Raw genomic sequence first — 27,308 nt, forward strand, 5'->3', positions numbered from 1 at the left:
GCTCCCCTGGGTGTCTCATGCTGCCTCCCTCCTGGGCTGCAGGGCCCCCAGGTGGAGATCTGCATTCAGGAAGGGTCTTGGGGTGCTGCCAGGAGGAGGCAGGACTGGGCAGAGGAGACCCCACACTGTGATGCAGGCTCCACAGACTTCAGCCGCCCCCATCGGGAGCTCCGAGGCTGGGATGGCCCTTCAGAGGTGGCCCAAGCAGAGGCAAAGGACTGGGCCTTTGTGTCCCCACATAGACCTGAGTCCTTAGGTCCTGAGGGTAGTCTGGGTGGCAGACCATGGCATTCACTACGGCCCATAGTGCATAACCAAGCTGGGCCCCCGGAGCCTGCGTTCTAGCCAGCAGGAAGGGCAGGGCAGTGGGGGTGGCGCATGTCCTGGTTTTAAGGACACACTTCAAAGGTTGCATGTATCACCTCTGCTCAGATTCCCTGGCCGAACTCAGTCAAGTGCTGCATCTACCCACAAGGAGGCTGGAGGCGCAGTGTTTACTGCAGGCAGCTGTGTGCCTGTCAGAAGGCAGGCTCTCCTATTACGTGAGTCACGGGAAGATTGTGACCACCTGCCATCGACACAGGCCAGCCCACAGCCCCGGAGCTCGGCCAACGGTGACAGAGCAAGGAGTGACCAGGGGCTGACTCTCTGCCGTATGCGGGAGAAGTTGGATGTTTTCCCACGGTTTAGGAAGACTCAGAAGGATCACGTGTCTGTTAGTTTTCTATGCTACATAATAAATTATCACAAACTTAGTGGCTTAAAAACAGCACCCAGTTATTGTCTCCCAGTTTCTGTGGCTCAGGGTCCAGGCTCGGCTGAGCTGGGCGTCTGCTCGGGTCTCACGGGCTGCAGTCCGGGTGTTGGCCAGGCTGTGCTCTCCTCTGGAGGCCCGACTGCAGACGGATCTGCCTCCAAGCTCGCGGCATCGTTGGCAGGACTTACTTCCTTGTGGTTGGAGGACTGAGGGCCTCACTTTATCACTGGATGTCAGCTGGAGGTGAGTCTCGGGTCCCGGGGGCACCCACAGCTCCCTGCCTCGTGGCCCTCTCCATGGGCCTTTCACAGCATGGCTACTCACTGCTTCAAGGCCCCAGGGGTATCTCTCTCACTCCCTCTGTGAAGACAGAATCTTCTATGATGAGACGTCACCGTGGGAGTGACATTTCATATTCCGTGGAATAGCCCCTCCACTCAGGGGGAGGAGACACAGAGGGCGTGACCCACTGTGGGTCACCCAGGATGTGTCTGCCACAGCATGAGATTGTGAAAATAGATTCAGAAGGCCTAGGTTCCAGACCCGTTTCTGCTGCTGCGGTGTGGCTTGGGGCAAGCCACTTGCTCACCTTCTCTGGGCCTCAGGTCCTCATCTGTACAACAAAGCAGTGGAGGTCAATGGTTATTAGCTTCAACATTGAAATAGATGCACGTTTTTCTTATGTTCAAAGAACATGCTTAGCAATTATGCTTTTCGTGTTAATCATAAGAAAGCTGCGGGGCTGGCCCCGGGGCCTAGTGGTTAAGTTCGCGTGCTCCACTGCAGGCGGCCTGGTGTTTCGTTGGTTTGAATCCTGGGCGCGGACATGGCACTGCTCATCAAACCACGCTGAGGCAGCGTCCCACATGACACAACTAGAAGGACCCACAACGAAGAATATACAACTATGTACCAGGGGGCTTTGGAGAGAAAAAAGGAAAAAATAAAATCTTAAAAAAAAAAAAAAAAAAAGCTGCTAACTGTGGTTCCAGCGTCTGAGACCTTGAGGTAGGACGAGTGTTTCATGTGTGCTCTGTAATCCTCATCAACTGAGAAAAAGACTCGCAGCCTGACTTCAAAGCTGGTGCCCTTCACTCCGCCCCGCCCTGTCTCTTATTGGCAGCGTCTCTGCTCTCTAATGGAATTTCACTTCCCAGCAGGCAGGGTGGGGCGGGAGGAGCTTACCGCCTTTGACCTTGAAAGGGCTTGGGAGAACCTGGCCCCGCCCTGCGCCGTGCCCTCCTGCCAACGGCCCTCCGTCCACCTGCTGTTGTCATCAGAGCTCCGGACAGAATGAGGGGAGGTGAAGGGACACTTTGACTTTCTGGTGGAAAGGTTGGCCCTATTGTGTGCTGATTACCATCGTAAATCTCTGTGACGTCCCAACAATGATCCAACCAATGATGATGCAGTCGTCACCAGTGAAATTGATTGTCACTGGAACCTGCCAATGTGTGTGCCTGCCGGAGCCTTTCTGACCCACTGGGGCTTTCTATCTTGGCTGAGAGGGTCTTAGGGGTTTCTAAAATGGGAAGGGTGGCCCTTGGTCTGTCAGTCGGGAAGGTCACACGCACAGCACGCTCACATTAGGATGACCCAAGGAGGGCATCTATGGGGCCTGATTTACAGCGGTGTGGACAGGCAGGGGCCCCGAGGCATAATGCAGCAAGCCCAAGTGGACGGCTACAGGGCTGCCACGGCTGCTGCACCTGCAGGCAGAGGTGTGTGGAGCCCACATCCTTGCGAGGGCGTGACCTCCAGCTGAGGGACATGTTGGCCTGAGGCTGCCCTGCGGGGCAGGATCCAGAGGAATGAATACTTGAGCCTCACTCTGCACCTTCAGGCTGGTTTACACAGGGTGCTCTGGGGCCACCCGAAGCCAGAGGGCAAGGGTGTCCATCTCTGCAGCAAGCCGGGGTCAGCTCCACAGGCAGAGAACAGGGTGGGCAGGGGGCGTGTGGATGTGCAGGGCGGATGTGGTCACACTGCACGGTGGCTGCTGTTTGAGTAGGCGTTCATGGCAGGGTGTTCGGGCAGGAGGTGTGTAGTGGGCAGTTGTGTCAAGTTTTGTGGCAGGCTAAGAAATGTGACCACAGTCCCACAGTGAGCAAGCCACAGAGCTGCTGTGTTCGTCGGGGCTCTCCCACCACAGGCTGGAGCTGGGGCGGGTCGAGGGCCCGGGGAGAGCAGAATTGCTCTGCACCATAGATGGAGGAGAATTTGGAGTTGGGGACGGGACCAGAGGGAGGCAGTGAGGAGAGATGGGGGTGGAGAGAGGAGGATGGGGCCAGTGAGAGGGCGGGAGGCTGGGGGCAGGAACCACGCAGGAGGAGCAGTCACAACAATGCTTTGATGGGGGCTGACTTTTAACAGCAAAGAGGTCTGTGACTGAAAAAACCCAAATGTATAAAACTCTTGGGAACAAACCCTCTAACATCTTTATGACTTTGGGGTAGAGAAGGATTTCTTGAACAAGATCCCCAAAGCACAAATTGTAGAAGAAATTTGACATTAAAAATTTAAAAACTTCTGGGGCCAGCCTGGTGGGATAGTGGTTAAGTTTGTGCACTCTGCTTCAGTGGCCCAGGGTTCATAGGTTCGGATCCCGTGCACAGACCTAGCACCACTCGTCAAGCCATGCTGTGGTAGATCCCACATAAAATAGAGGAAGATTGGCACAGATGTTAGCTCAGTGACAATCTTCCTCAAGCAAAAAGAGCAGATTGGCAACAGATGCTAGCTCGGGGCCAATTTTCCTCACAACAAAAAAAGAAAACAATTAAAAACTTCTATTCAAAAATCATTTCTATAAATAAAATGAAGACACAAGTCACAGATTAGAAGTTGTTTGCAATATAAGTAACCGATGAAGGATCCAGACTATATAAAGAGCTTCTGAGAATCTATAGGTAAATAAAAGATAAGTAACCACATGGAAAGGAGGGCAAAGGATGACGTGAACGGGCCAGCTGAAGACAAGAGAATGTGCCTGGCCGACACACGTGTGCACAATGCGGGGCGTTGCTGGGCAGCAGGAATACACGAATCAAAATCAGTGTGGTCCCTTTTCATGCCCAGCAGTTTAGTAAAACTTAGCAAACCTGACCACACCAGGTGACAGTAAAGATCTGAGCCTGTGCTGCAGAGAAAGCGCCAGCATGCAGCATCCAGGAGGGCAGCAGTCACACATGGCCTGTGACCCGGCGGCCCCTCTTTTAAATATGGGCCACAGGAAAATACTCACAAATGTGCAAAGACACGTGCACGAACGTGCACAGTAGTATTGTTTATAATAGCAAGCAACCTGGAAGCGTCCATCAGCAGGAGAGTGAATTGATGAACGACGGAGAGTTCCCGCAGTGGAAACCTGGAGCCACTACCACGGTGCACGAAGGCTGCGCTGGGAAATCTCCAAAACACGGCATTGAACCAAGACAGCTGAATGGTGAGTGCAGCAGGACCTGACTTCGGGAACGTTTGAAAAGATGCCCAGGAAAGGGGGTCAAGGGCCCCCAGGAGCTGAGACGTCAACCCTCCTCCCACCCCCCCAACTCCTCAGTGAGAACCATGGCGCAAGTGAGCGTGGGAGACTGGTGTGCGTGAGTGTGTCAGTGTGTAAGAATGTGTGTGCGAGAGCATAGGTGAATAGAAGTATGTGTGAGTGTGCAGATGGGCCTGAGTGTCAGTGTGGAACAGTGTGTGTGAGCGTGTGAGGGGTCGTGTGTATGTGCGAATATAAGCACGTGCATATGTGTGGGTGAGTGTGAGAGAGGGTATGTTTATATAAGTATATGTGTGTTTGTGTCTGTGAACGAGCGTGTGTGTGAATGTGTGAGAGAAAGTGTGTGTGAATATGCATTTGTATAAGTGTGAGCAGTGTGTGAAAATGGATGTGAGTGTGAGCCATGAATGGCAATGAATGTGAGTGTGAGCAGTGTGTGACAGTGGGTGTGAATGTGAACAGTGTGAGACAGTGGGTGTGAGTGTGAGCAGTGTGTGCATCCTGGGGACAGGGCTGAGTCTTGGGGTTCCAGGTGTGAAACCCTGACCAGCTCTCCAGTGCAGGTGACTTCCAGGCCACCACCAGGGTCCCTGCTCCCCTTTGAGGCCTCTGGTCACTGGCACGGGGCCTCCTCTGCTAACTGGGCCAGGCATGGCGGGAGAAAACACGAGGAACCAGGACCCTGGCCCCTTTAGGGGTCGCCTTTGAAGGAAGAGCCCAGTAACAGTGGCCGCCCAGTGACCTTGCGCGCCTACCGGCCTTTTCAAGATAGTTCCCACCAGGTGCTCTACCCAAGCCGTCCAGCAGGTGGCGCCACTGGACACTTTGCATCAGGATGTGGGGGGCCAGCCCCAACCCCCCGGTGCCAGCACGGGAAACTGAGGCTGGAGTTCTCCTCCCTCGATGGTGCAGGATTTCCTGGCCCACCCCCACCCCAGGCTTTCCTTCCAACACTAGGGGATTGATTCCTGCGTGCCACATGTTCCTGGGGCTTTGCTCAGCGCTGGGGGCTGCGAACAGTGGTGAGCAGAGCAGATGCAGGCTCCCTCCGGAGCTCATGTCCCTGGGAGGGGACAGATGTAGGCCCAGCAGGAAGTGACGGACCCTGAAACATTGCCCTCATCCCACAGCCGGCACAGTCTGCATATAAGACCCTCAATGTCTGCTGACCCCAAGCCCCTTCTGGGAGCTACCCAGTCATTGCTATGCACCTTCGTCTGTTCTGTTAGCCCCCAAATTCCCCATATGGGTCCAACCTCTGCCATCTCCGTGTGTTTGGAGACAGGAGCCTGTCCTAATGGACAAAGCGTGGGGATGTGAATGGGGAAGAACGCCCTGCAAAGGAGCGGGGCCCTTCCACGCAGGCACCTCGGGCAAGCCCTCACCTGGCTTGTTGTGGGGTGTGGGGGTTGAATTGCGTCCCCCAAAAGATGTGTACAAGGCCCAACCCCCATCACCTGTGGATGCAGCCTTATTTGGAAACAGAATCTTGGCAGATGTCGTCAAGTTAAGATAAGGTCATGCTGGATCATGGTGGCCCTAAATCCAATGTCAAAAGAAGAGACACAGAGACAGACACACAGCAGAGAAGACCATGTGACTGCTGAGGCAGAGACAGAGGGACGTGTCTACAAACTGAGGAACCCCAAGGATGGTGGGAGCCCCCAGGAGCTGGAGGAGGCAGGAAGGACCCTCCCCTGGAGCCTTCAGAGGGAGTGGGGCCTGCAATATGGGGGTTTCAGACTCCGGCCTCCAGGACCCGGAGAAAATGGATGTCTGTTGTTTTCAGCCTGTGGTCTGTGGTCCTTTGTCATGGCAGCCCCAGGAAGCTCACACAGAGAGAGGGCACACATGGGAAGCAGGCCTGGCCCGGGTGTGCTGGCTCATAGCACCCCCGAGGGGCGGGCGGGCTCCCAGCTCCCTTTTTCTCTGAGCCTTGGCTTGGCAGTGGCTGCACACCGGCCAGGTGGGTGCCTCTGGGGCTGGGCGAGCATCTGCTTCCTACCCAGACCAGCACCGCTCTGCTCAGCCGCTGTGTGCACATTTCTTGCCTGGCGCTTTTATGTACATGTGTCCCTGTGTGTCCCTCTCCCTCCCTGGCCCCTGTGTGCCCCAAGTGCACACCTGAGTGGCGCTCCAGGCCGAGGCAGGTGACGAGAGGGCCCATGTTGAAGCGGATGGGTCAGTGCTGGAATCCTGGCTCTGCCACCCACAAGTGTGAGTCTAAGACTTTACTCTGAGCCTCAGTTTCCTCATCTGTCAGGGGGCGAGGAATACCTGGCTCCCAGGGCCGTTGCAAGGATGGAGTCAGACATTGCCTGTCCATCACACACAAAGCAGGTGCTCCATAAATGCTTGAGAGCCATCGTAAGTATTAAATGCTTCTCGGAACAGCGGGTGAACAGAAGAGAGAGTACCCACTCCTCCATTTCCACCTGGAAGCGGCCGGGCCTGGAGGCGGGAAGCCGGCCGGGCGTCAGGCCGGGCAGCAGAGCCCGGGGGAGCACTCGCTCCAGCTGGTGGCTGAGAGAGAAGGGCCACCCACGTGGAAGAGTCACTCTCATGAGGCTCAGAGCTCCCAGGGGCTAAGACCCGGGTGTTTAAGAGAAAACAGGGGAGAGTTAAAGATTGTGTGAGCATAGGTATATATATGGATACGTGTTTATATGGGATGAAAAATACACACATAACAGCAAGCACGCATGTGGGGATGACTTTAAGTTTGCAAATAAGTAAACAAATAAATTTATATAGAGAGTAAAAAAAAACCCACAGTCTGGCCAGCTGAGCCAGGGTGTTAGCGGGACCACCCTGGGTCTGGGGATCAAGGGCAATCTTTTTTCTCCTCTTCCCTTCCTCCGATTATACTTTCTATTTTCTGAATATTTTGCAAGGAGTATGTGCTGCCCTTATAACAAGAAAAATAGCTATTTTGCAATAAATACACAAATAAACGTGGAAGGGAAAAGTAGTGTTTACCAGGATTACGAAATAACGTGGACGACGCTTCCTGACAGGCCGTGAAGGGGACAAGGAGTCGGGCTGCCCACGTGCATGCTCGGCTGGCCCGCGGAGGGTCAGGGCGGCCCGGGAGGGCTGCCTCGGCTCTTTCTCTAGTTCAGGTTTTCTTTAAGATCCATGCACAAAAATTAACCAAACGGGCTTTTCAAAGAGGGCAGGGAAGCTCAGTGGCAAGGAGGGGAGCTGGACTCCGTTTCCAGCTAGAGGAAGGGGTCAGGTCAGATCCGGAGGGTCGTGTAAGATGGACAGAGTCCACTCTCCCAGTTTCCAGATGGGGAAAGTGAGGCCCAGAGGGGGCTCACACTCCTTCCTCACTCATTGTGCCCTCTGCGTTGTCACATTTGCTTCCTGCAAGAGCTCTTGAGACTCAATGCCCTTATAATTCCAATCTCATCAAAAAGGACAGAGAGGTTATGCAACTTGCCCAAGGCCACACAGCCGGAAGCAGGCTTTGAACTCCCAAGGCCATGTGCTCAGCTCTGCGGCTTCTCCCAGATGGGCTTCTCCTCCCTGGTCAACTGATCTCCCCACTGGCCGAAGGTACAGTCCTTGCTGCTGGACGGCACTGCCCTGTCTTTGCCCAGGCTCTTCCTCTTGCTTGAAAAGCCTTCATTTTTCCATTCTGCCATGAGAGGGGTGTGTGTGTGCCTGTGTGTGTGTCTGTGTGTGGCTGGGCTGCTGTGTGGGCAGCGTCCCTTCCCACCCAGGTGACTTGCCAACCAGCTTTAGGCCATGCCACACACACCCAGCTCCTCAGCCATGGCAGCCACAGTTACTCACAGCTGGGTAACATCTCCATGTCCTGACTGGCCAGTGTTTTCCCAACTGCCAAGACTTTCAGGAAAACAGCTGGGGTAGCTGGTAACTGAAGGGTGCTGGCCCTGAGTGGCCTTCCTGGTCAGCTGGGCTTCAGGGACATGGCAGGCACAGAAACAGCCTCGCTTCTCTCCAGCTGCTGAGAGAAAGCCCAGCTGCTGGATCAAGCTGCTGAGTGACCCTGACAGGCCTGTGCCCGGCTCAGGGCTGGCCCTGTTTCCCTTCCATGCAGAACAGAAAGCAAAAGCTGAACCTGCTGACCTCAGGGCTTCCAGGCAGGGGCTGGGGGTGGGGGGAGGTGCAGAGGTCACTGCCCTCCAATGGCCTGGGCATTCTCGCTGCCGGTTGGGCTCAAGAGGTTAAAAAATTCCCACTGCCTCAGGGAGGACGGGATGGGTCAAGAGTTCCCGCCAGCCCGGCAGCCAAGTCTGATTCCTGTTGGAACAGGGGTCCTGCGGGTTCACGGAGGGACTTTGGGAGCTGGTGAACTTAGACAGGAAGAAAAAATTACACCCTTGTTCTCGCCAACCTGTAACCAATGCACACAGGCCCCAGACTCAGTGGGATTAGCCGGGTGGAGACCTCCCATGGGGCCGTATCAGCTGCAGTTGGGGCCGGCTTCCTCACCTCCAACCTTCCAGGCAGGGGCTGTGATCATCCCCACTTCACAGATGAGAAAACCGGGGGTCGGCAGGACGACGTCTTTACTCAAGGTCCCACAGCTCTCGTGAGTAGTGGATCTGAGATTTGAACCCAGGTCCGTCCGACCACAAGCAGTGAACTAGTGCAGCAGAACGCATCGTCCCACGGCTGCCGCGCCTCGCACAGGTCCACCCCAAAGGGAGAGATAGTAGGATGGTGGCTTGCTGTTTAATGTGCTAATAAAGAAACAGGTATCACTGGATCTCCATCTAAAACGGTATTTTTACATTTGTATAAGTGGTCTTGTTTATACCTTATGCACTTTATTTGTGCACTTAAGACATTATTCTAGAAGGGATGCAAAGGCTTCACCGGAGGCCATAAGGGTCCATGACACCAGAAGGACTGAGAACCCAGCTTCAGAGCAAGCCAGGTCCACGGAGCAGGGAGCGCTTCTCTAGCTCACGGCTCTATTTCAGCATCTAAATGAGCTCCCCATCAGGGCCAGCGGCCAAGCGCCTTAGGGAAACTTACACCTTTGAACCAGCCCCGCCCCATTATCCCTGTGGGTCCAATTGAGGATGTTATGCAGAGCATTCTGCAAAGGTAGTCTTCAGACAAACCGTCTGGGACCCTTCTTTCTGGTGAGCTTGCTGCCAGAGAGCCTCCCCTATATAAACCCTGGGGCAGCCATGGCCCCCCATGACCTCTCATGGAAGGGATGAGTCCTATAGCCATGTGCAGAGCGAGGTTCTGGGTCAGGCTAAACTGGGTTCAAATCTTCCTCCCCACTGTTTACCAGCTGGGTGACCTTGAGCAATTTCTCCAACCTTTCAAACCCTTGGTTTCCTCATCTGTAACATGAGTTTAATCATAGAACTTTAATAAAAATGTTTACACTTGCTTAATCACATAACTGTGCATCCATCCAACCACCCACCCACTCATCCATCCATCCACTCATCCATCACCCATCCATCCACTCACCTACTCACCCATCTGTTCATCCATCCATCAATCCATCCGCCACCCCTCCATCCACCTGTGCTCCATCCATCCATCCATGCCTCCACCAACCCAACCACTCACCCATCCTTCCATCCATCTGTCCATCCATCCATCCATTCATCCATCCATCCATCTATCCCTCACCCATCCATCTGTCTCTCCATCCATCCTCTACCCACCCACCCACCTACCTATCCATCCATCTTATTTTTTGATATATTTCAGTGTTTGTTCATTTACAACATTGTACTAAATACTTCAACATGCATATCATTATCAAGACTACTATTTCAGAAACTTAATTTTACTTCTGGAAAGGCAGATGGCCAAGTCTTGCCTCCTTCTTGCCTGTCCCCCCTCCTAGACTGATAGATCCCAGGCCAAGAACCAGCAGGACCATCTGAATTCCCCCCGGGCCCCTGGTTCCTGGAGGACTCTCTTGCTCAGAAACTCTGAGAATAGGCAGAAGGTGGCATCTTAGCTCACTTGGGGCTCGTTTCTCTCAAAGCCTTCTGTGAGCTGAGTGTGGCTCTTCTGCTGTGGAGACATACGTGTTGCTTCTTCCCCGGATGTCCTGTCAGCTCTGGCATCAGCGCTGAGCCCATCACCTTGGGCCAGCTGCTCCCAGAAGTAGTGAGCCCCCTGTCACAGGAGGAGGTTAAGCAAACACTGAAACAATCGCTCTGGAGGGTCTGGAAGGATGTCATAGAGAGGCTTCAAACGCAGAACAGGGACTGAACCACATCAGGGTTTCTCACCTCAGCACTATTGACATCTGGGCTGGATGACTCTGCCACGGGGGCACCCTGTGCACCGCAGGATGTTTGCAGCATCCCTGGTCTCTGTCCACTAGATGCCAGTAGCACCTCCCACCCAACCAAAATGACAACCAAAAATGCCTCAGTCATTGCTGGACGTCCTCTGGGGAGGAACCCGCCCCCAGCTGAGAACTCCTGAACTGGAGGGAATTGAAGGTCCCCTCTGTCTTGACACTCCAGGGTTTATCCTGCTCCCGGGACACCCCCCTCCTTTCTGTTCATAGTGCTGCATCCTTTCAGTTGCTATGGAAACTGGGGATTTTCTTGCCTCTTTCATCTCCTTGCCCGCCTCATTTATGCCCACTTTCAGTCAACAAAACCCATGCGCCGAGCCCAGGGAACACCACCACAGATACCCATCGGTTTCCTCTTCTGTCAGATGGAAGCAACAGTGGTCTGACCTTCCCAGAGGATTCGGGATTAGATTAAGAACTAAGCGAGAGGGTGCCGGCACGCACAGCGCACGTCAGCTCTTAGAATGGGGATGAGAGTCTGCAGGGGAGGGGCACAACAAAGAGAGTCCAGTCTAGCCAGCGGGGCGGGTGGGCTCGGGGGAGCTGACACCTGATCTGAAATAGAAGGAAGGGTGTTCGCGCCGGGCAGGTGGAGAGGCAGTGGTCCCCAGGAGCAGGGGTAGGGCGGGGCTGGACACAGTGCGCTTCTCACTGCCCCTGAAGGCAACAAGCCCCCTGGCGGGTTTTAAGGCATGGTGTGAGTGACACGTATCGGGATTGAGAAGGGGGCAGAGTGGGGCCTGGGAGACGAGCGGGAGGCAGTTAGAGCAGTCCAGGAACTAGACCGCGGGGAGCTGGACTCAGTGGTGATGGCAGAGGAGGCGCTGGGCGGGAGGAAAGCTCACAGAGCGGGAAGCAGGTTCTCCAGGAGGAGGACAGAGCCAGGGGCGGGGCCAGGTCTCCTGGGGGCGGGGCCAGGCCTAGAGAGGGTCTAAGTTCGGGGCAGGGCCAGGCCTGGGGGCGGGACCAGGCCATTGAGCGGCCGGAGAAGTAAAACAGAGAAGGCGTCCTTTTTGCCTTTTCCCTGTCTCCTGGCCTGGTTTTCACGCGGCTCCTTTTAGTCTTAACCATCAGTCCAATTAGTACCTTTAGAAGTCATTGCCAAAGCATGTGGCTGGAGGGACCGGGGACAGCCTAGTGTCCGTCAGGGAGGACTGGTTAGGTCACTTCAGGAGAACTGACACAATGAGGGATGCCTGGGCCCCTCTGGGGGGAAGTCGGAGCCCGGTTGTAGGGTGGATACCGACGGAACAGGGTGCTCCGCGCTACCATTTGGGTGGAAAAGAAAAACGACCTATAATCATACATGCTTGTATGTGCATCCAGTATTTCTGGAAAGACCCCTAGACGCTGGTGGTATTGGAAGCCTCCAGGGAAGCTGGGCGCTGGGGCATGGTCGATAAGACCCTCACTGTTCCCGAGCCAGTTGGGAACTGCCCACGGCTGCGGGGAGCAGAACCGGACTGGAGCATAGTGGAATAAGGAGCGTGTGTCCTCCTGGAACCTGGAAGCATCCAGACGTAGGCATCCAGGCTGGGCAGCAGCTTATGTTGCCAACAGTGACCTCACCCAACTCCTGTCCTCGTGGCTGCAAGATGGCAGCTCCACAGCCAATGTGCATGGCCTCCAGCCAGGGGGAGGGCAGTGCAAGGTGCAGACGCCAACTTTTCCAGAAGCCCCTCCCTGACGTGCGCGTGTCATTGGTGAGCTGGGTCACACGCAACCCAGCCCAGCTACAGGGAAGGCTGAGAGATGAGGGTTTCCAGCCAGGGTTTGATGCCCAGGGCAAAGCTGGAACTCTGTGGGGAGGAAGAAAGGAAATAGGGCCAGCACCCCGTGTGCCTTTTGAATTTTGTGCTGGGAAACTGTTACCTGTCTAGAGCAAACAGACCTCTCGAGCACTTCTGGAGGCTGTGCTCAGGGGAGCCGGCTGCTTGTCCTGCCCCCACGGCCCCCAGGCTTGCATCTGTCCCACGGCATTGGCCTTAGGCAGAGGCCCCATGGGAGCAGGATGAGGGCACAGTTCGGAGGGAGAAGCCTTGAGAAGGCTCAAGGCAGCTTGGGCTCTCCACTTCCTGCCGGCAGGAGGATGGGGACATGCCAGGTGACAGGTGAGATGGCAGATGGTGGCCGAGGGGGGTGGCAGTCTGCGAGGTAATGAGGTAGCTCGTTATCAGGCAATTTTTGTTGGTGGCCAAGAGCCCAGCCCCAGTCCAACTCACTTGGCCCAGGGAGTGAGTGAGGTCTGGGCTGCCACTGCCTGTCTGGCGAAGGCACAGCCCTGTCCACAGGCAAAGGGTCCTGGGGCAGCCCTCTGTGAGGAGCCGGGGTTCCCAGATCTGCCGCCTGGGATTAGGTGTACCTCAAGTGCAGATCCTGGGCTCTTCCACCCAGAGAGAAAGATTCAGTGGGTCAGAGGCGCCCAGCAGCCTACCTTTATAGACAAGCTCCTGAGTGATTCTGGCACGGTCCGATCCTTGGCTCGATGACAGAGCCATATCCAGGCGTGGTTTGTTGAGCACCTACTACGAGCTGGGCACAATTCCCTTTATACACATTAGGTTCGTTTAATCCTCCCGGGGGGCAGGGGTCACCACCCACGAGGTCAAACTGTCATAGCCCATTTCACAGACAAGGAAATGGAAGCCTAGGACATGAAGTCCCCTGGTGAAGGTCACACAGCTGTCCAGGAGGAGCCTCTATCCTGAGAGACAGCCTTCTCTCAGGAGCTGACAGAGCGTTGCCCTGCGGCGTCCTGTGTGGTCTCACAGTGTCCTTGAAGGCCTGGCATAGCTCCTCCCCTCTTGCAGATGGGCAGACTGAGCCTTTAGGAGCTGTCACCCCTGGCGTTCCAGCCCTACTGGACAGTAGGTGCCGGTATTTGTCAGAGAAACAGAACCAATAGGATGTATCTCCCTGTCTCTCTCCATTTATTTTAAGGAATTGGCTTACGTGATTATGGAGGCTGGCAATCCACAATCTGCAGGGTGGGCCGGTGTGCGGGAAATCCAGCAAGAGTCGACGCTGTCGTCTGGAGTCTGCAGGCTGGACGCTCAGGCAGAACTTCCAGGGTTCAGTCTGAAGGAAGAAGTCCTTCCTCTTCAGGGACCCTCAGCCTTTTCTCATAAGGCCTTCAAGTGATTATATGAGACCCACCTACATTATGGAAAGCAAGCTGCTTTACTCAAAGTCCACCAATTTAAATGCAAATCTCGTCCCAAAACATCCTCACAGCAACAGCCAGCATAATGTTTGACCAAATGTCTGGGTATCATGGCTCAGCCAAGTTGACATTAAAATCAACCTTCACAGTGCCTAAGAGATATTTGTTGAATGAATCCATGAACCCTCTTGGGGCGAGGTAAGGCCTGATTTTGTTAGGGCAGATTCCTCATCAATGAGCATCGGCCTGGACATAGAAAAGCCGTCTGTGACCCAGGCTGCCTGTCTTGATGACCGCCTCTCGCTGTGGCCTCAGCTCTGGCTTCCTATTTGTTCCCTTGCTGGAGAAGACAAGTCTAGTCCGGGGCCAGCTTGGCACATACCTGCTGCTCCCCACAAGCAGACGTGTCCAGCTCTGCAGGGTGCGTCTTTGCTTCCTGCGTGGATGGGGTGGCCTCCCCAGGGCAGCTGCCAGCTTGGTGCACGACTGGAAGCGTCTTTGCTTCTGAGCACTTACCACCCCTCTGGGGGAATCTGGGGAGTCGTGTTTGTAGACATTGACCTTGAGGCTGCAGCTTGGCCTCCTTCTCTTGCTGTGTAACCTGCCACTCCGGAGAGGGTTCCAAATGTTTACCATGACAAATCGACTTTGCCATCACTGGGGGAACTTCAGGACCCCGGCTAGCTGTCAGCAGGTGGTGTCAGACAGGGGGTTCTGGAGGCCAACTTGCTGGGCTAAACTCCCACTCTGCCGCTTGGAGCTCTGCGATTGACTTAGCTTCAGTTTCCTCCACTGACAAATGGAGAAAACACTGGGACCCACTTCGAGGGTGGTGGTGAGAATCGTGGAATGTTGCATGAAGTGTCTGCTAAGGCCTGGCATGTAAAAAGATGTCGCCGGACCGAGTTCTGTCATCATTATCAGTGGATCACTTATAGAGCACAGCTCTTCAGAGGCCGTGCGGTACTGGAACCCCAGCCTCCCTCCCCACCCTGCCGGGCTTCAGAAAATGGAGCCTTGGGGAAGGAGGCGGTGCCACCCACCCTCTCACATGCCGCCGGCTCTCCACCACAAGCATCTTCCCTGCCGGTCACCTTGGGCCAGCTGTGAAGGAGGAATCTCTGCCACCTTCCCATGGATCACAGGAAGGGGGCACCTGCTCAGAGCAGGAGAGGCAGCTGCCCCCCTGCCAACAAATATGGGCTTTGACAGAAGCCCTCGGGCCTCGCGCTGCCACGTTCTAGCTGCAGAGGAAGCTCGGCCTCTCGGGGCGTCTAATTCCTCATCTGCAGAATGGGGGTGAGGAAAGAACTTGCTCCCGAGGATGGTTTAGAAAAGGAAGTGAGATACTGTAGGAAGAGGCTCCTCCAGATCTCGGCACAAGGTAAGTCCCCCAAGTACACATAGCCTCTGAGGTGTGAGTTAGAGGGGCGTGGGCATGGGAGATCCCAGCTCTTTTCATGTTGGGGTAGCCCCTCAATCCTTCCATGAACTTTTTTAAACATCAAAGTCACCAGTGAACTATTTTAAAGTGTACAATTCAGTGGCATTCAGTGCATTTGCTGAATTGTTACAACCATCACCACCACCTAATTCCAGAACTTTTAATCACCCCGAAAAGAAACCCTTTACCCACTGGTGGTCGCTCCCCATTTCCCCTCCCCTCAGCCCTTGGCAGCCGTGAATCTGCTGTCTGTCTCTGTGGCTTTGCCTGTTCTGGACAGTTCACATCAATGGAATCAGACAATATGTGGCCTCTGTATTTGTCTCCCTTCACTCAGCATCATATTTGCAAGGTCCATCCATTCTGCAGTTCATACCTGTATTTAATTCCTTTTAATGGCCAAATTATATTCCATTTATGGGCATACTACAATTTGTTTATCCATTCATCTGTTGATGGGCATTTGGGTTGTTTCTGTCATTAACTTTTTAAATATATATATATATAAATTATTATTATTTTTTTGGTGAGGCAGATTGTCCCTGATCTAACACCTATGCCTGTCTTCCTCTATTTTTTGTGGGATGCCACCACAGAATGGCTTGATGAGTGGTGTGTAGGTCCACACCCGGGACCCGAACCTGTGACCCCTGGGCCGCCGAGGCAGAACATGCTGGGCTGGCCCCTTAGACATAGTTTTGTTAGTAGTCTGTTATTGAAATATGGCATACACGCAAAAAGCATGCAGATCCTAAGTGGTCAGTTGAATTCTCAGGGTGAGCACACTCAGGTAACAGCACCCAGATCCAGAAACTGAACATCGGCAGTCCCCAGAAGCCCCCTGTTTTGTACCCCTCAGACACTGTCCACCCCTGAGAGTGACCGCTGACGTGACCTTCAACGTTTCTGAGATGTGTGCAAGTCCCCTGGTGACAGATGCACCCATTCTGCTCGGTCTGCCTGGGAGCGGAACTGAGGTCTTTGGATACATGTGTTCAGCTTTAGTAAATATTGCCTGTTCCACAAAGTTCTTCAATTAAAGTATCTGAAAGTTCTAGTACCACATCCTTGCCTTCCCTTAAATTTTGCTTTTTTAATAGCTTTATTGAGATATAATTCACAGACTAAACAATGCATCCATTTAAAGCATACAGTGAATAAGGGTTGCTGTATCCACTGAGCTGTGTAACCATCACCACAGCCAATTTCAGGACATTTTCATCACCTTAAAAAGAAACCCTGCACCCCATAGGTGTCACCCCAACACCTCCCCCATTCGGTCCAGCCCTAGGCAACCACTAATTTACTTTCTGTCTCTGTGCGTTTGGACATTTCATAGAAATAGAATCATATAATATTTGGTCCTTGGTAACTGGCTTCTTTCACTTGGCATGATGGTTTCAAGGTTCTCGCAAGTTGTAGCGCGTCAGGACTTCGTTCCTGTTTGTGGCTGAGTAATACTCCACGGTATGGATGAAACACATTTTATTAGTCCATTCATCAACTGATGGTCACTTGGGTTGTTTCCACCTTTTGGCTCTTGTGAATAAGCTGCTATGTACACTCTTGTACACATTTTTGCAAGGACATACGTTCCCATTTCTCTTGGGTGTCCAGCTCTGAGAGGAATTGCTGCGTCACACGGCAGCTCTATGATTAACTGTCTGAGGAACTGCCAGCCTGTTCCCCCAGCAGCCGCACCATTTTGCATTCCCACCAGCAGCCATCTCTGTGCCCAACAAAACATGCCAGTCCAGCAAACGGGGCTGACCACAGGCAAGCCTCAGAGAACTCAGCATCTTCTCCCTGGGGAGGAAGCTGGTGGGGAGGAGTGCTGCCAGCACCCGGGGGTGTCCAGGACGGCTTTGGTGGTCAGCCCTGCACACGCTGGCCACGACAGTGTCTTAAGGCAGCATCTGGCCCAGAGTCACCAGTAGGATTTGCTGTCGTGGCCTCGGCCCTTCACCCCGAGCTGTCATGCTTCTCTGGTGGCAGGAGTGTCTTAGGAAGGATGAGCGGTGCAAACTCCCCACACACCATGAGGGGCCAGGCTCGATTAAATGTCATTATTTCTAGAGAATTTCACAGAGCCCTGGCCAGAAATCATGTCCAGCCCTGACGGGCAGCTCCATGATCATGTTTTGCCAAAACCCAGCATCTGCCTGATGGGGAAGGTTCTCAGCTGCTCACGATGCCAGCAAGTTCCATTTAAAGAAGAGAAATTCCCCAGAACAGAAGAAGGGACTCTGGCTTCTCTGTGAAGAGAACAGAGGCTCCTGAGGGGCAGACGCCACTTAAACAAAGGTGCACAGGGGTCCAAGCAGGCACTGGCCAGCGGGGACACCAGAACTTTGGTGTAAAGGTGCTGGACTCTCAGGGCAGTCCACGTGGACAAGTCAATTGGCACCGTCCTGTGCCCAGAGAGGAAAACCCAAAATGCAGTTTCCAGAGCTGCCCACCCTCCCTCTTGCTGGATCTCTGTGTTTCTTGTTCTAACAAGACCCAGGAATCCCGTGGAAACCTCACTTGTCTGAGGACCAGGGACTTGGATTCTGCCCCTAGCTCCTGAGTGACCTTGGGCAAGTCCCTGCCTGTCTTGGGTCTCAGTTCGCCTGTCAGTCAACAGGAGGAGGGGCTGACCAACGATGCTCAGGGCTCCCCCACCGCTCTCAGGAAGCTGGGACTGGCTGCACAGGGCCTTTGGGCAACAACGTTCTGAGTCTGCGAGTGGGGCCTTGTGGCTCTCCTGGAGGCCGAGGAATGCGTTTATATTCCCGAGTCGAGGAACGCCTAGTTCCTGGAGACCGGCCACCCTGGCCGGGGTGCCTGTCCGCTGAGGACCGCCTGGCATCCGCGGAGCCCTTGGGCCTCCCAGTGGTGAGGAGGGGAAGGGAAGCTACGAGAGAAACCCCAGACAGCACAGGGATCCGCCCGAGGCTGAGGTTGTCTTTCCTTTCTTTCATTTGCTCAACTTTTAGCTTAGTGACCTGCACACGGTGGGCATTTAATAAGTATCTGTTGGATGAATAAATTCATTCATTCACTTATTCCCTCTGAAACATATAGAAGTCTTATGGTCAGAAAGTGGCCACAGAGGCTAGCTTATTAGATGCCCACCTCTGTGGCCGTGTCGGGCGAGGCCCGCAGCCTGCATGGTCTTGTTCGGCCTCCATAGCGCCCCCGAGAGGTGGGTGTCGTCATCTCCTCTTGAGGAGGTGGAAATGCTGGGGGCAGAGGGGCAGGGACATGGACACGGGACTGACTGCCCAGGGCCCCTCTTTGCTCCACACTGCCCTGTCCCCCAGGGCCAGTCAAGAGCTGATCCCTACCTGACCAAGCTGGGGTGGTGGTTATGGGAACACCTGTGGGGAAACCTGGGGAGGGGTCCATTCCACCCGGAGGAATGTGGGAAAGATGCCACGGAGCAGGCCACCTCTGGGCCAGGCTGCACAAATGGCCAGGCTCACCCTAGGAGCAGGAGAAGGAACCGTGGGGACTCGGTGAGTCCATCTGCACAGTGGTCATGATGGTCCCCATCTCACAGACCGGTGCAAGGATGCGGGGCACTTCGCAAGAGCTCGATTTAAAAAGCCGCGTCACCCCATCCCCGCTGTGCGCCCACTAACTTCACAGAGGGCGTGGGGCTGAGGGGGTCAGGTTTCAGGGCTGGCAATGCTGTGACAATATGACGGTGAGGACAACAATGCCACCCACCATTGGAGCCCACACATCCCAACAGCACCAGGGCGCTAACCCGCATAGCTCTTATGTATGGACTTGAGAAGAAGCATTGTTTGCAACCCAACCCACTCCAGCTCCTTGTACCTGCTAATGGTGGTGTGGTTGTTTGAGGTCCCTGAGGCTACCGTAACAAATGACCACAGACTCAGTGACTCAGAACCACACAGATTTATTCTGACAGCTCTGGGGGTCAGAAGTCAGACGCGGTCTCACGGGGCTGAAATCGAGGTGTTGCAGGGCTGGCTCCTTCAGGACCCTCCAGGGGAGAATCTGTTTCCTCATCTTTTCCCACTTCTAGAGACTCTGCAGTCCTTGGCTCGTGGCCCCGCCTCGCCTTTTCTCTCCAGCCTCCCGTGTCACATCACCTGCTTCTTCTCCTGTGGTCAGATCTCGCTCTGCCTCCCTTTCATAAGGACCACTCGGCTGATCCAGGATCATCTCCTGTCTCAAGGTCCTTAATCGCATCCGCAAACCCTTTGCCATGTGAGGTCACACACCCAGAGTCCAGGGGTTGGCACCTGGACATCTTCAGGGCCATTTTTCAGCTCACCACAGTGACATAACAACCCCGGGGGGAAAATGCACTCCAACACTGTTCCCTTCCACCTGCAAGGCTGGAGGTGGCCAGAGAAGGATCTGGAAGAACGGTCACGGCTTGTTCTTCCTGCTGTGTAGGGTGAGACCCAGAGCAGGGCCCGTGTTCCCATGGTGCTCCGAGAGCCGGAGGTGACCCCCAGGTGAGGCCCCAAGGATGTTGGCACAGTAGTGTCTGGAGATCCCAATGGCAGGAGCCCTTGCTGGCACCCAGTTTATTCCCCCCTCTTCTTCTGCAAATCATTTGTCCCCACACGGGCCTCCTGCGCTGATGCAGCCACCGTCCTGGTCGCAGCGCCCACCTCGGGCAAGTTCCCGGGATTCGCTGTGAAATGGGGGCTGCAGCTCACCTCTCTGCACGTTGGGAGGGTGAAGGATATGAAGTCAGGGGGTGGAGTGGACACTGGAAGGACCCACAGCCTCCCTGACTCCTGGGTGGCCTTCCCTCCTTCCGCGAAGGCCCCTTTGCTGACAACAGGACAGTAATTCACTTTTCAGCATCAACCGGGACAGGCTCAGGGCGATTTCACAGCCAACACCATCAAAGAAACCCCTCGCGGCCTCATGGCGGAGAAGCAGAGGCATCTGGTCACAGGGAGGCCATGGGGGTGGGGGGGGGCGGAGCAGGGGCTCCTGTGCACCGAGTGTGCGACGCAGGTTCTTGGGAGTGAGTCGTCCGAGTGACACAGGGACTGCCACTGGGGAAACAGAGGCAGGTGGTGGGTCGGGCTTCCTGACATCTGAACGCCAGTTGTGTCTGCAGCCAAAGCTGCCCGCTTCATCGCTGTTCTGGGTGATGGTCCCAGCCTGGACCAGGTCATCAGTATTGGAGCCACAAACTGCTTTGTGGCCTCAAAAGGACAACTAGCCACTTGGTGAGAGGCCTCTTCACCCCCGGGGATAGGCTTATGGAAAACTAGTGGCCGTGGTGGGCAGGGCAGCCCCCACAGAGGGAAGACAGAGGGGGCAGGGGCTGGGGGGGACCTGGGAAGCCTGGATCCAGGTCCTTGCTGGGGGCCGAGACCCACGGGGAGGGCTCAAGAGGGCCACGCTGGGCCAGGAGCGACACGTGCCTTCCTAGTGCTCAGTTCAGGATTTATATGATTCACACTCGGAAGTCTCCCTCTCCAGAGCTTTCCTACCTGACCCACGAGATCCTTGAGTGCTCGCCGCAGAGGCCTCTGACCTCTGACCCCCCCACCTCCTATGGTAATAGCAACAACCACCACCCAGTGCCTAGGGAGGGCCATCCCGGGTCCCACTGTGCTGATTCCCGAGCTCGCCTTCCTCCTGGTTACAGAGTCTGTCCTCGGCATGGCTTCGCTCTCCTGGTCTGTAACCTGCCTCTCTCCTGGTTCCCACCCGCCTCCCCTCCCAGGGAGAGGCCCCTGAGAAGCCACGTCCACTAGGTTCTCTGCAGCTCCGTGGGGCACCTGCCGCCTGGGAGACCCTCACCTGGGTTACTGCTGTGGTCTCTATCCGATTCCTTTAAAGGGCTGCCACCATCGCTGCAGAAAGGTGCAGATGTGGGCCGTTTGGTGGGATGCACGCCAGTCAGCACCCCTAAGCCCTTAGGGACTGCCCAACACAGTAGGCACTGCCTCCCCTAGGGGCTGAGCTGGAAGTTTCTGGGAGGCTGTTTGTCACAGTGATCAGGGGTGCCACCTGCACTTGAAGGGTGCCAGGCGGGGATCCCAGACACGCCACCTGAGCAGTGTGCTACATCCCACCTGGTTTTAGGACATCCTGCGGGACATTCACACAGGTGAAAAACACGTTTATAAGCATGTGAGTCTAGAACCAAACTCCATGTCACACCCAGACAGGAAGTATGGTTCTGCACGAGTTTTCTCTGCACCGTTACCAGCCATACCACAATTTTGCAAAATGCTACGTTTGGTTGTGTTCAGAACTTTGCCAAGAAATTTTCACCATTGTGGAAAGCCACGTGACTGGTTGTTGGGACCCACTCTCCACACCTGGGTCAGGCGCCCTCTGTCGCTGTCCTACTCATGAAGACCTGTACATCCCCGTAAGCAGCTGACAGGTCTGTTCTCTCTTCCCGGGGAGGCACGGCTGAGCGTCAACGTATTGAAAATCATGTTATTTTACGTTTGTTACTTTTAGATCTGCTGCCTGTTACAGTTGAGGCATTATATGGAGTCGAGGAAGTTGTGTGGGGCTCTAAGCATTTCATTTCGGGATGGTGATGAGGTGGAAAATTACTTGCTATGAAGAGGGTGTTGGCCCACTGGATTGGGTGCCGTCAGCTAAGAGGATTCACCCTCAAGCCTTTTCTGATGCTTTTTTCCCCTGGCGCTGCCACTTGCTCTTTTTTTAAAAAGCAACTTTGTTGAGGTACAATTGACATACAGAAATCTGCACATATTTAATGTATACAATTGATGAGTTTGGACATGTGTGTACCCCCGTGAAACCATCACCACCATCAAGTGATAAACACAGCCGTCGCCTCCAAAGGTTTCTCCACGCCCCTTTGTGGTTGTTTTTTGGTTTTTTGGTGGTAAGAATACTTAACCTTGAAATCTACCTTCTTAACAAATTTTTAAAGTGCACAATACAGCGTTGTATAGTCATTATGTCATATGGCAGATCTCTAAACTTCTTGTCCAATGTGTTTTTACGAAAAATTACTTTTTTAGGGGGGCCAGCCCAGTGGTGTAGTGGTTAAGTCTGCACATTCTACTTCAGCAACCTGGAGTTTGTGGGTTCAGGTCTTGGGTGAAGACCTACACACCACTCATCAAGCCATGCTGTGGCGGCATCCCACATACAAAATAGAGGAAGATTGGCACAGATGCTAGCTCAGGGACAATCTTCCTCACAAAAAAAAAAAAAGAAAGAAAAAATTATTTTTAACCTTTTATTGTAGACCATTTCAAACGTTCATAAAAGTAGAGAGAATAGCATAAGAATCCCCATGTAGCCATTGCCTGGTTTCAACATCAACATTTTGCCAGTCTTGTTTCAACTACCTGCCACTCTTTTTTTTTTTTTGCCAAAAAAATTTCAAGGAAATTCCAGATGTTGCATCAATTCACATGTATTTTAGTATGCTCTCTGACTGATAAAGACTTTTTAAAAAGTGCACGTCATGCCATTATGATACATAACACAATTATCAATATTTCCTTAGTATCATCAATTCTCAAGTCATGTTCAAACTTCTCCAATTCTCCAATGTTGCCTTTATGTAATTTCTTGAAATTAGGACCCAAACATGGTTTGCACAATGCGTTTTGTTGTTATCCTTGTGTGCAATGCTGTTCCCCTCCCTGGTCCCATCCCCCCAGCCCACCCCGCTCTGATGAGGTGACATTCTTTTCTCTGGGTCCTGAGAGGAAGCCTTTCCTTTTTCTCCACGTCTCCCACCTGTCCCTCCACGGAGCACCTCCTGTGTGCCAGGCGTGTGCGAGGCACTGGGCACACAGCGTGATAAAGTTAACCTTGTCCCTGCCAGCACTGACAGCGTCGTCCAGAGGGCGAGACAAGCCTTAGAAAAAAGAGCCGTTCGATCAATTTTCACGGTGCCACACACCACGGAGAAGGATGGAGCAGCACTCCCTGCCTCTGTCTGCTTCCTCTGACTTGAGCTCACTTCAATTCCCTCCTGCCCCTCGGGCCCTGATGCATTAATTACCTCAGCCTCCCTCAGCCGCAGCCTCCATGCTCAGCAGCGCTCCCGGCTCCCTGGCCTGAAGAAGAAACTGTCCCTCTCTCCTTTGCTGCTGGTGGAGCTCCCCGTCATCACGCCCCGGCTTTAATGATAACGGCCCTTGTGTATTCACATGGCAGCTACAGTGTCCCTTGTACCACCCAGGCTTGCAGGAGTCAGTAACCAGCCCAGAAACCAGTTAACCTCCGGGGCAGGAAGCAAACTCATGCAGGTGCTAGTGGTCAAGCTCTTGGCCATGGGGTCTTTTTCACCCACGGGTGAGGCAGCTGGATCAAGGTGGATGCTTCTGTTTCCCTGAGTTTAGATGAGCTATACTGTGGTGGGAAAACTGTGGCCCTAGGGCCAAATCCAGCCCCTGCCTGTCTTTGTAAATAAAGTTTTATTGGAGCACAGCCACGCCCACTCATTTACATATTAATTCTGGCTGCTTTGGCTCTACAGCCACAGAGCCCAGTGGTGGGCACAGAGACTACATACGTGCAAAACCGAAAATATTTATGACCTGGCCCTCTCCGGGAAAAGCTGGCCAAACTGAGCTACACGTTTGACGGGACCAAGAAAGAAAGAAGAAAGGAACCTTTTCCCCTGGGCCTGAATCAGTGAATGGCTTCTTCTCGGACTTGTTCTGAGAAGGATTCCCCGCAGAGCCCTCTCCTGGGAGCAGACGGTGTCAGAGTGTCGAGGCGACGGCGGTGGGCACAGGCGTGTCCGTGACACACTTCGCTCTACTTTTGTACGTGTTTGAAAAAAATCTCCAAAATAAAAAGGAAATACTAATAAAAACAAAATCTATCAGTTTGAAAATAAAGTCAGTTAATAATTGTGTCTTTACAGGTCGGTCTTTCAATTATTTTATTTTGAACAACGAAATTTGGGAAAGAGTCCTTGTTCTGAAACAACCTCAAATGAGGGGAGATATGGGTCCTTATGGCGTGACTCGAGGGAAGCGATAAAAAAGGCTGGAAAAAATTAACATAGGGTTAGCAAATCTTCCTTCAAGGAGGACCTCCCAAGTGTGAGTGTCACTGTGAATAAGCCTTAAAGATCTCTTTAAGAAGAAATCCTGTAAGTGCTTAGACTATGAAGATCAAAGACCTAACCCTATAAGACGGGTCAGGGTGGGGTTTGGCTCCCGACAGAACTGTGTTGACATTCTGTAAATGGAGACGTGTGTCTCCGTGAGGCAGTTGTTGACAGTATCCTGGATGGATTACAGTCTCAAAGAACTCACAAGGGAGAGCAAGATGAATTGCTTTGAAAAGCTGAGTCTGAAGACTCAAGAAGTGGTTCTTGAAGCTACAGACACCGATGCTGACAGTCCATGCGATGAGTTTGAATGAAATTGACTCATGAAATAGGAAGTGGGAAAAGCATGACTCCTCATTAATGTAGTGAATCAGGACGGGTCAACCACGGCACCAAACAATCGAGACATTCATGTGAGATAACACTGCAGGTTGGTTCTTTCTTGCATCAATTCTATTTGGGTGCTTGGCGGGTGCTCTGCAGGGGTCCAGGACGCTTCTATATGGTGGATCCACCATCCCCTAGGGCCTCAGCTTCCTGGGCTGGATCCAGCATCCAGCCAGCAGAGGGGCCCCAAGCTTGGGAAGGTCGGGCCTGGGAGGTTTCTGAGGCCGGGCCTGGAAGCGATGCATGATATTACTGCCCGCATTCCACCGGACAAACTGTGTTGCCTGACAGTGCTGCCTGCCAGGTTGGTTGGGAAATGGAGTCAGCCTGTGTGCCCAGGACTAAGAGGAAAAGGGTTTGAGGGACAACTTGCCAGCCCCCACCACATATTCTATTTGATCTCATTTTGATTCTAAAAATGCATTTCTAATTTAATTAATGATTAAATTTTATAAGCACTCCTGTGACTATTTTATTGACATCTAAACGTTTATATATTTAAGCTGGACCAAGAACCTTTTGGAGGGTTCGATTGGGTGTTTCTCTGTAGTTGGGGCTCCCTTATACCTGGGCACAAGTGTGGTTTCTTGGTTTGGAAAGACGTTTTTTTAGACGAAGTGAAAAGAGCAGGCTGAAGACGAAGAGGTTAGAGCTCATGGCTGCCCATGATTGCCCTCATTGCAGCAACCCAGGGGGTGGGCCACTCGCTGAGAGGGCTCAGGTGGGACCTCGCCCTGCCCTGCAGTCTGACTTCGGCTTTCATCGCCTCCCAGTGAAAACACGGGAGGTAGAAAAGGATTTTATCCTTCCATGAAAAAAACGTATGCATATACTTACGGGAGAATATCTATAAGGAAACACCCCAAATGTTAATTGAGGTGATCTCCTGGGAATAGAAGGGGCAGGTCTTTATTAGGACAGATTTTATTGGACAAATGAAGTGCACAAACCATAACTGTAAAGCTCGATGCATTTTCGAGAGTGCAAACACTGGCTGTTGCCTCCCCCCCAAGCCCCCCCTCCTCCCAGGGAGGCAGCCTCCCTGTCCAGCTTCTAAAGCTGGGGTTCCTTCCTCCTGTGTGGGCTCTGAATGACAACCACAGCGCCTTGGAGGACCTGCCTTCTTGCTCATGACTGTCATCCTTGTGCGTGGATCAAGTTGGTTCACTTCCTCTCTGTGTAGTGGAATTGGGGTGTTTTAAGCTCTTCTTTATGCTGTTACATTTTCTCACTTTTCTACAATGAAGATATATGACATAATGAGACACACTTTTAAAAATCAAAGGGGAAGAAAAGCAAATTGATTTCAAACAACAGCCACCAAAACGGCGCTGTTCCGGGGCTTCTGGTTCAGGAACAGCTTCAAAACATATAATTTCTGGCCAAAGCCAGCCTGTCTGTCGGCCAAGTGGGAGGAGTGTGGGCAGCTGTCACCGCAGGCGACGTCCTCCTCTGGTCCCATGATCCCACAGAGCAGCCGGATGAGGGCTGGTGCTGGGTAGGAGGCCGCCGAGCTCCTCTGCTCCAGCTAAATATATGGCCGGGGACCCTGTGCCTGCCTTTTGGGCTCTGCCAGCCTTTTTCTTTCCCACTAAGGCCGCAGGAAGGGAGAAAAGGAAGCCACCCCCAGAGGGATGAGTGGTCAGGCGGGAGGTGCCTTGGGGAGTGGACATGGTTCACTTCAGAGCCACCTGGCTGGTCCCGGAGGCCACTGGAGAAAGGACACAGCTTGTGCAGACTGGGCTGGAGATGGATCTGCGTCTGGAGGACATGTGGGTCCCACCTGCCCTCTGGGCCCCTCAGGTCTAGACTCACATTTGTCACCTAAGGCCGTGTGTACTTGGGGGAGTCATTACTCTGCCTGGATGCCTTCCTCCCACCTGTGAAATGAGCACACAGACCAGATGCACTCTGGGACTTTGTTGCTCTCCTGGGCTGCGAAGGAGCCAAAGAAAAGGAAAGACCATGGTGAGAGCCTCACTCTGCTGTGTGGCTTAGAGGGGAAAATGCGTTTGGTTACATCTTCAAATACATGCCTTAGAGGTTCAGGTGTCGGCTCTGGAGTCAGGCTGTCTGGCTGTGCTTCCTGGCCCCACCATGTACCAGCTGTGTGGCTTTAGGAAAACCACTTCGCCTCTCTGAGCCTCAGTTCTCTCATCTGCAAAATGGGGATAATGGTAGGACCTACCTTACAGGGTTGTTGCGAGGATTAAATGCGTTAATAAATGTAAAGCTCTTAGGATGATGTTGGGCCCATAAGTGTGCAAACACACACAAACACGCACGTAGTTTTTTTCCACACAGTGGAATATTATTCAGCTGTAAAAAGGTATGATGGCAACCTGCCCAATGGGAGAAAATATTTGTGAAATCACATATCTCATAAGAGGTTAATATCCAAAACATATAAAGAACTCATACAAGTGAGTAGCAGAAGAAACCCAAACAATCTAATTCAAAAATAGGCAGAGAATCCGAATAAGAATTTTTCCAAAGAAGACACATAGATGACCAACAGGCACATGAAAAGATGCTCAACATCACAAATCATCAGGGAAATGCGAATCGAAACCACAATGAGCTATCACCTCCCACCTGTCAGAATGGCTGTGATCAGAAAGACAAGAGGTGACAAGCATTGGGGAGGATGCGCAGAGAAGGGAACCCTTGTGCACTGT

Source organism: Equus przewalskii, chromosome 3 (assembly GCF_037783145.1).
Source record: "Equus przewalskii isolate Varuska chromosome 3, EquPr2, whole genome shotgun sequence".
Lineage (NCBI taxonomy): Eukaryota > Metazoa > Chordata > Mammalia > Perissodactyla > Equidae > Equus > Equus przewalskii.